Source organism: Orcinus orca, chromosome 6 (genome assembly GCF_937001465.1).
Source record: "Orcinus orca chromosome 6, mOrcOrc1.1, whole genome shotgun sequence".
Classification (NCBI taxonomy): domain Eukaryota; kingdom Metazoa; phylum Chordata; class Mammalia; order Artiodactyla; family Delphinidae; genus Orcinus; species Orcinus orca.
Genome location: NC_064564.1, coordinates 12,492,231 through 12,498,661, shown reverse-complemented (window position 1 = coordinate 12,498,661; position 6,431 = coordinate 12,492,231). Strand labels below are relative to the sequence as shown.

The 6,431-nt window shown below is 54.2% G+C and overlaps 1 protein-coding gene across 1 annotated transcript in view; it reads left to right on the top strand.

Annotated features, from left to right (window-relative positions):
- Positions 1-1,480: 1,480 nt before the first annotated feature.
- Positions 1,481-6,431, top strand: part of GATA4 (GATA binding protein 4) — a 53,377-nt gene continuing 48,426 nt past the window's right edge. Inside the window, exon 1 of the mRNA XM_033403623.2 lies at positions 1,481-1,561. The gene's annotated coding sequence lies outside the window, so the exon portion shown is untranslated. The remainder of the gene's footprint in view (positions 1,562-6,431) is intronic.

Genomic DNA, 6,431 nt, shown 5'->3' with positions numbered 1-6,431 from the left:
ATCTTAGTAATTCTTATTTGTCTAAATTTCACGACTTGACTCTTCATTAGACCCAGGCCCTTAGTAAAAAAGAGGTCAAAGACTTTACAGTATTACATTTTCCTTGTAGATTATGGAAAAGAAAAGTGGAAAGAGGGCATGAATGGGGTTGGGCCATATCCCAGGCCAGCCCAGAGACATCTCCTTAAAAATAGCCAGGAGTCCGAACCTCAGAGCACACCACACGCACACACACCCCCAACTCCATTCCCAGCGGCCTCCTGAGCGAGGGAGAAGCCTGGGAACTTAGCGGCAGCCGATAAACCTCCTCCAGCCGGCGGGCCAGCGAGGCCTTGAAATGCTCTTCGCTCCTGGCAACGGCGCGGCGGCCGCGGCTGCTCCCGCCTCGCCCAAGGGAGGGAGGGGGTGAGCGAAAGAAGGAGGGAGGGGGTGAGCGAAGGAAGGAGGGAGGGAGCGAAGGAAAACGAAACACCCTAAAAGAGCGGGCCGCTCGCCAGCCACTCTCGGGACCGTCCTTGAGCTGAGCCCTCTGGGGAGAAAGTTGGGGCGCTGGGCCCAAAGGGAGGGGAAAACGCAGAACACAGACACAAAATTCTCGGTTCCAGGCATCTTCCTAGAAGCAAGGAATTTTTGACGGACTCCCAGGCTTCAGCCCACCAGGAGAGCGTGGACAGGGCTGGGGGGCTGGGGTGTGTCGGTGGTATTGGTAAAGGAGCTCTGTCGCAGGGCTGGCCAGGAGCGCCCCCCTGGTGCATCCGGGGTTCCTCGAAAGGAAGCGCTTAGAAAGAGCAGTCTCTTCCATCAGGGGTCTCACAACAGCCACACAGAGCAGGGCCTGCTATCGCCCCCACCACTGTACGGGAGGCTGTGCGGGGGGGGAGTGGGGCGAGGCTGGCCGCTGGTCACCCAGCTACTGCGACCCTCAGCACACGCGCTCTGGCGCCGCGGCCGACCCGGCACTACGAAGGTAGCAGCCCGCGTGGGAGCGGCCCGCGTCCTTGGCTTTGGGGAGGACGCTCAGATGGCCGCTCCGCCAGATGCTAAGTCCCAAGGCCCAGTCTCCAGGTTCAGACCCTTTCGCCCTCTGGGGGTCACGCGCGGGAGGCAGCTCTGAGACATGGGGCATCGCTGGAGCCACAAATTCCCAGGGAGAAGAGAGATGCCGGGGCAGCTTCCTGCTCCTCCGAGCTCAGCCTTGCAACTCCTCAGAAAGCCCTCGTAGGCCCCTGGCGCAGGCCTTTGGCTTCGTGGCTCTCTCGCTCACCCCAGGAGGAAGGAGGACCCGTTTCAAAGAGCACAGGGGTCGCGTGCCCTTCTCGGCTGCATCAGAAAGTGCGCCGGTCGGAGTGTCCCCGCGAAACCGCCTTTACCCGGGTCCAGCTTCCGGGATCCCCAGGACCACCTCCCTCTTAAGTTCCCAGGCCTGGGATCTGCAGCCCCAAATTCTGCAAGGCGCTGGCGAGGAGCTGGAGGAAGCTGGAGAAGGGACCCCTAGCACGCCACCCTCAGCTTCCCGGGCGCGAAGGGGCCCAGGCGGGCAGCGGCCCAGGGAGCGGCGTCGGTGAGTCCAGCGGGCGCTCAGCCCTTCCGCCGCTCTGCCGGGCGCCTCAGTTTTCTCTCTTCGGCCTGAGCCCCTCTGGACCTCCGCACCTTCAGCTCGGGGAAGAGAATTCCCCGCGCAGCCGCGCTCAGTCCTTCCTCCGGGATTTTCCTGAGAATCCCCACGAGTTGGCCACGATCCCTTTGGGGGGTTTCCTTCCAATCAGCCCCGCGTCCTAGCCTCGGCCTCAGCGCCCGGATTGCCCTCGCGCAGGCCGGGAATCCACGACCGATTACAGACTGCGGAAGCGGGTCTCGCCCGTACCCTTACTTCGGAGGCGCACAGGTTTCTTTCAGGGTGGTATCCCCGGCCCCCTCCCGACCCCTCCAATCTGGTATGAGAAACCTGCGCAAGGGAGAGAAACGCGACCTTATGGGGGATGGGGGGGAAGTTTAACCGAAAGCTTGAGAGCCACCGGCCGGCTGTTATCTGGAGCTGAAGGCTGCGGTAATCGATGGGTTATTTTTACGCGGTAATAGGGCCCTGTGATTGCTCTATTAACCTTTAGACCTGTCTGAGGGACTCTCCGGCTCGCAGCCCCGCTGAGCTGGGGCCTCTAGGCACTGACGCCGACTCCAAACTCAGGCCTGCCACCCTCCCCGCCCCCGCTCTAGGCAGGGGGGCTGAGGCCGCTGGAAGAGTCCTCTCGGCGGAGAAACTCCGCTGGACTGCCGGGCTCCCCAAGTCCCTAAGTCCCTTGGATTGGAGCTGCGGCGCCGCAGGCAGCAGAGAAAACGCAAAGATCTGAAGGGAGGAGGCCGCGGGGGCTGGGAAGCTTCGCCCTGAAAGCGTGCACTTTTATCTGCATGAACATAAAACTGAGCGCAGGAGCCTGGCCGACTCCCCGGGCTACTGCGAAGGTGAAAGGGAGGCTTAGGTGTCCGCGCTTTGATTGAGGGGGGCAATCTCAAGTTTGGTGTCTCTTCCTCCTCCCCAGAATCTGGGGCTAGGAGAATCCCACTACCCACTATCACCCGGAGCCCTGCAACCAGCCGGGCACCCCCGGTGACCCAGGGCCCCACACCCGAGCCGGGGTCGCGCCCAAGAGGTCACCTTCCCCGTTATCAGCCCCGCCCCTCGCCCCCCGCGTCCAGGGCCGCGGCTGGAACCGGACCACCAGGAAGCGTGGGGAGGAGGGAGGAGGTGGAAGGCAGGGGAGGAGGTGGGAGAGAGACGACTCGTTAATAAAGCTGACCCTGGGCAAAACCGCAAACCGAATCGACCTCAGGCAGGGCGGTGGGTGAAGCCCGCGCGCCCCGGCGGTCGCACTTCGGCGTCTTCCGAGGAGATCCCTGCGCCTGGACTTTGCCTGCTAGGGGAGTTTTATGAACAGCTCCGCAGCTAGGCGCCCAGCGGAGGTGCAGACCGCCGCAGCGCACCCCCGCCCCCTGTCCTTGCACGTGACTCCCGGGGGCCAGTCAGCGCCGGCGAGCGGGAGCGCAGGGACGAGGGGATCCGCTCCGCGAGCTGGGGGACTCCGAGGCGGCCGGCAGGGAGGCTGCGAGAGCTCCGCCACCGCCGAAGCTCCCGCGGCGCCCAGGGAAGCGCGCGCCGGCCTCCAGGAAGCTCGAGCCGCTGCAGGTACGGCTTCTCCCGCGCCTCTCCTTGCTCTTTCCCGTCTCCTCCGCGCTTGTTTGCTTGGGAGGGAGACGTTGGTCATCCCCCTCTCCCTAACCTTGCCCAAAGCCGGCTCTGCTTTGGATTAGCAGCTTCTTCAAAGCAGAGTAAGATTTTGGGGGAAAGCGGACAGGGATACTCGAAGTGCTTCTGGATTCTTTTTGTGTGAACTTGAACGTGTTTAATCTCCGCCCCCGCGTGCAGATTTCCCAGACCTTGTTTGCATCTCGCAGGCCTGGGCCTGGGTGGCGATGGTGGCCGCGAGAAATCCCCCTGACCGACTACCCTGCACAGGCTGCACGGTGGCTCGAACACGGAGGGAGTCAGACGGAGGAGTGTCGCCCGTGGGTGACAGAGAGGCGGTGGGAGGCGGCGCAACTGGGCCTCGGGCCCCGGGGAGGCGCTCCGAAGTCGGGAATAGCTGCTGAGCGCCCGCACTTTTTATGCCTCCCAGTCTTCCTATCTGGGGTCCAGGGGACTAAACCCACACTGCTTCTGGGTGGGATTGGCTGAGGGCGGGAACCCGGCGGAGAGCAGTGATGTCCCTCAGCTGGCCATGGCTAGCTACCCCGGTCCACGAAATTATGTCTCTTGGCTTTGGGCTGGGGGCGGGGGTCACCCAGGGGAGAGGAGGATGCCCAGGTGGTAGACTGCCGCCAGGTTGAAAGAATGAGGGGCCTTGCGATTGGGGGAACAGGGTGGTGAGAGTCCCAGGGCCGGTGGGAGTCGCGGCCAGCGCTGCCGGGAAGGTTGGGAAAGCGCCTCGGGGAAGGATTTCCTGTGTTTCTCAGAAAAGGAACTGCAGCCAAGAGCAGGTTTCAGGCTTTTAAAGAGAGAAAGGTTTTATTGGGGTGACGGGGTGATACTCCCCCCTCCACTTCTGGATCTCCACGTCCCCCGCAGCGACCAGGTCCGTTATTGCCGGCTTGGCTGTGCGGTCGGGTGTGACAGTTTTCTGCGCAGCAGGCCGAGGGCGAAGGCGCCAGCTGAACCGAAGCAGCAGGAGCGACCTGTAAATGCACGGGAACGTTAGGACGCTCTCGATCCTCTCCGCTCTCAGAAGTAGATCAGAAGAGGGCTCTGAGCTCACTCAGCAAAAGGAAGAAAGCTTTCCTGTCTGGCTTGTGAATTTTGGGTGAACTGGGATGGGTGATGAGCAGGATACGGAAAACTGGGGCATAAGCCCGGATCCCCACAGCAAGGCCAGACCTCTTCTGCCATTCTCAGGAGCTCGTTCCGCTCCCTCCCGGGATGGCCTGCAGGAGGGTCAATTACAGAAACAAGCAAGAGTCTTTTAAAGGGAGTAGTTCATTTCTTGTCTTAACAGAAAGGCATAGAGGGGTATTTTTTCCCCCTCTATTGTTCAGTAATCCAACTCTGAGGTAATGTATCAGCCATTTAAAAAGGCAGAGAATGTAATAAAGACAGATGTTAGATTTATGGCGTTTTCAGCGTTTCCATTTTAAAGCTTAAGTTAGCATCTGTATGTATATTGGAAGTTGGATTACAAAATTATAAATCTTCCTTTCCTGCAGCTATCTGAGAAAAGAAACTTATGACATTTGTTTTAGAACTGCAGGAGTATTCCAGAAAATACAATGAAATAGGTCAACTATTTGATTTTTAAATCAAATACCGAATATTTTATTAAGGTAAACCTATGTATTTACTTACTGAAGCCCAGAGATTCCTATAGGTGTTAATTTTTTGCCTTCATTTTCAAAGGGGAAAGTTGGTGATCTCAGGTCAAATTTTTAAATATCCATCCTCTAACTAAACTTCTTATTGGAAGGAAATGTTCCCAAAACCAATAACTTATTGTATAGTTTTGAAAGCAAATAATAAACCACTTAGGAGTTAACATATGACTGTATAATACTGTGCTATAACATTATTATTATTAGTGATGTTGCAAAAGCGGTTAAAAGCATTATATAGTATGTATTAGACATTCCTTTTCCAGAATTTTTTTACAAGAATAAAGATGACCATTTATTATAGTACATAATACGTCTGAAGCATTTTCTCATGATACATTGTAGTAAAAGTAATAGTCAATTGTATAGAATTTTCTTTGTGCCTGTTATAAAAGTTTTATAAGGCCCTATTATAAGTGCTCTCCATATATTAATTTATAATCCTCGCAATGACCATACAAGATAGTTACCTTTAATATTTGAATTTTTGCAAATGAGGAAACTGAGACACAGAAAGGTTAAGTAAATGTGTCTACAGTCATTCATTCAGTAAGTGGCAGAGCCTGGATTTAGTACATAGTTCAGTTAATATATCTGTAAGTCTACTACTGCAATTAAAAAAAATGTTAAGGGTAGCTGCCTCTCCTAAGGAGAAAAGTGGGCATGGACTGGACAGCCTTAAACCCTTGGAGTTCTACAGATCCTGTCCCCTACCCCCTTTAATTGTACTTTGATCTTAAAGGAGTTTCAAAACTTTTCGATGCTTCAGTCCCTTCTTTTGTAAAATGAGGAGAGACACTTTTACTTAGTGGAATTGTGGAGAAAATGACCTGGAGCTAAGCAGGTGCTTCAGAACGCGTAGTGCTTAGTTTTATCAGAAAAATTGCCTGGTGAAATAAAAACACAGGATACAAGGATATAATCAAGTCCTACAAACTGTTCTTTCCCCCAAGCAGTCTCATTGGTGTTCTGATTCCATATGTGGGTGGATCAGTGATTCCATATGAAAAACCCGTTCGATGAATTGGAATGGTTCAGTGAGTACTGTAGTTCTGTAAAGTGACTTTGTACATTCCTCTTACTTTTCTTAATATCCAGTCTGCAAAATCTCCAAAATAAAACTATTTGCGAGAAACGTGTATCTTGTCTGATTTGATGTCCACGTGATATAGCGTATGGATAAGAGGTTCCACAAACTTTTTCACCGAGATTTAGCAGACACTGTGCTCACTTATAAATATTTAGACTCTGCCTCTAGTTAAAAAAAAAAAAAAGATTGCAAACAAAAATTTCTTAGGCTGCTGGTTTTTATAAAGTTTGTCCTCGTCTTCCATGGGCAATCTAAAGTTCTTTCATGGCCAGGATCAGTTGGGGATAGGTGGGGGGACAGAGGAGATGGGGCGAGATTTCTTAGGTTTAGGTTCTGTGCGGAAACCGGAAACCCTTGGACTTTTAAAATACTGTGACAAGAATATGCTAGAAATAGGGTAAAATTAAAGTCCTTCTTGACAAGCAAT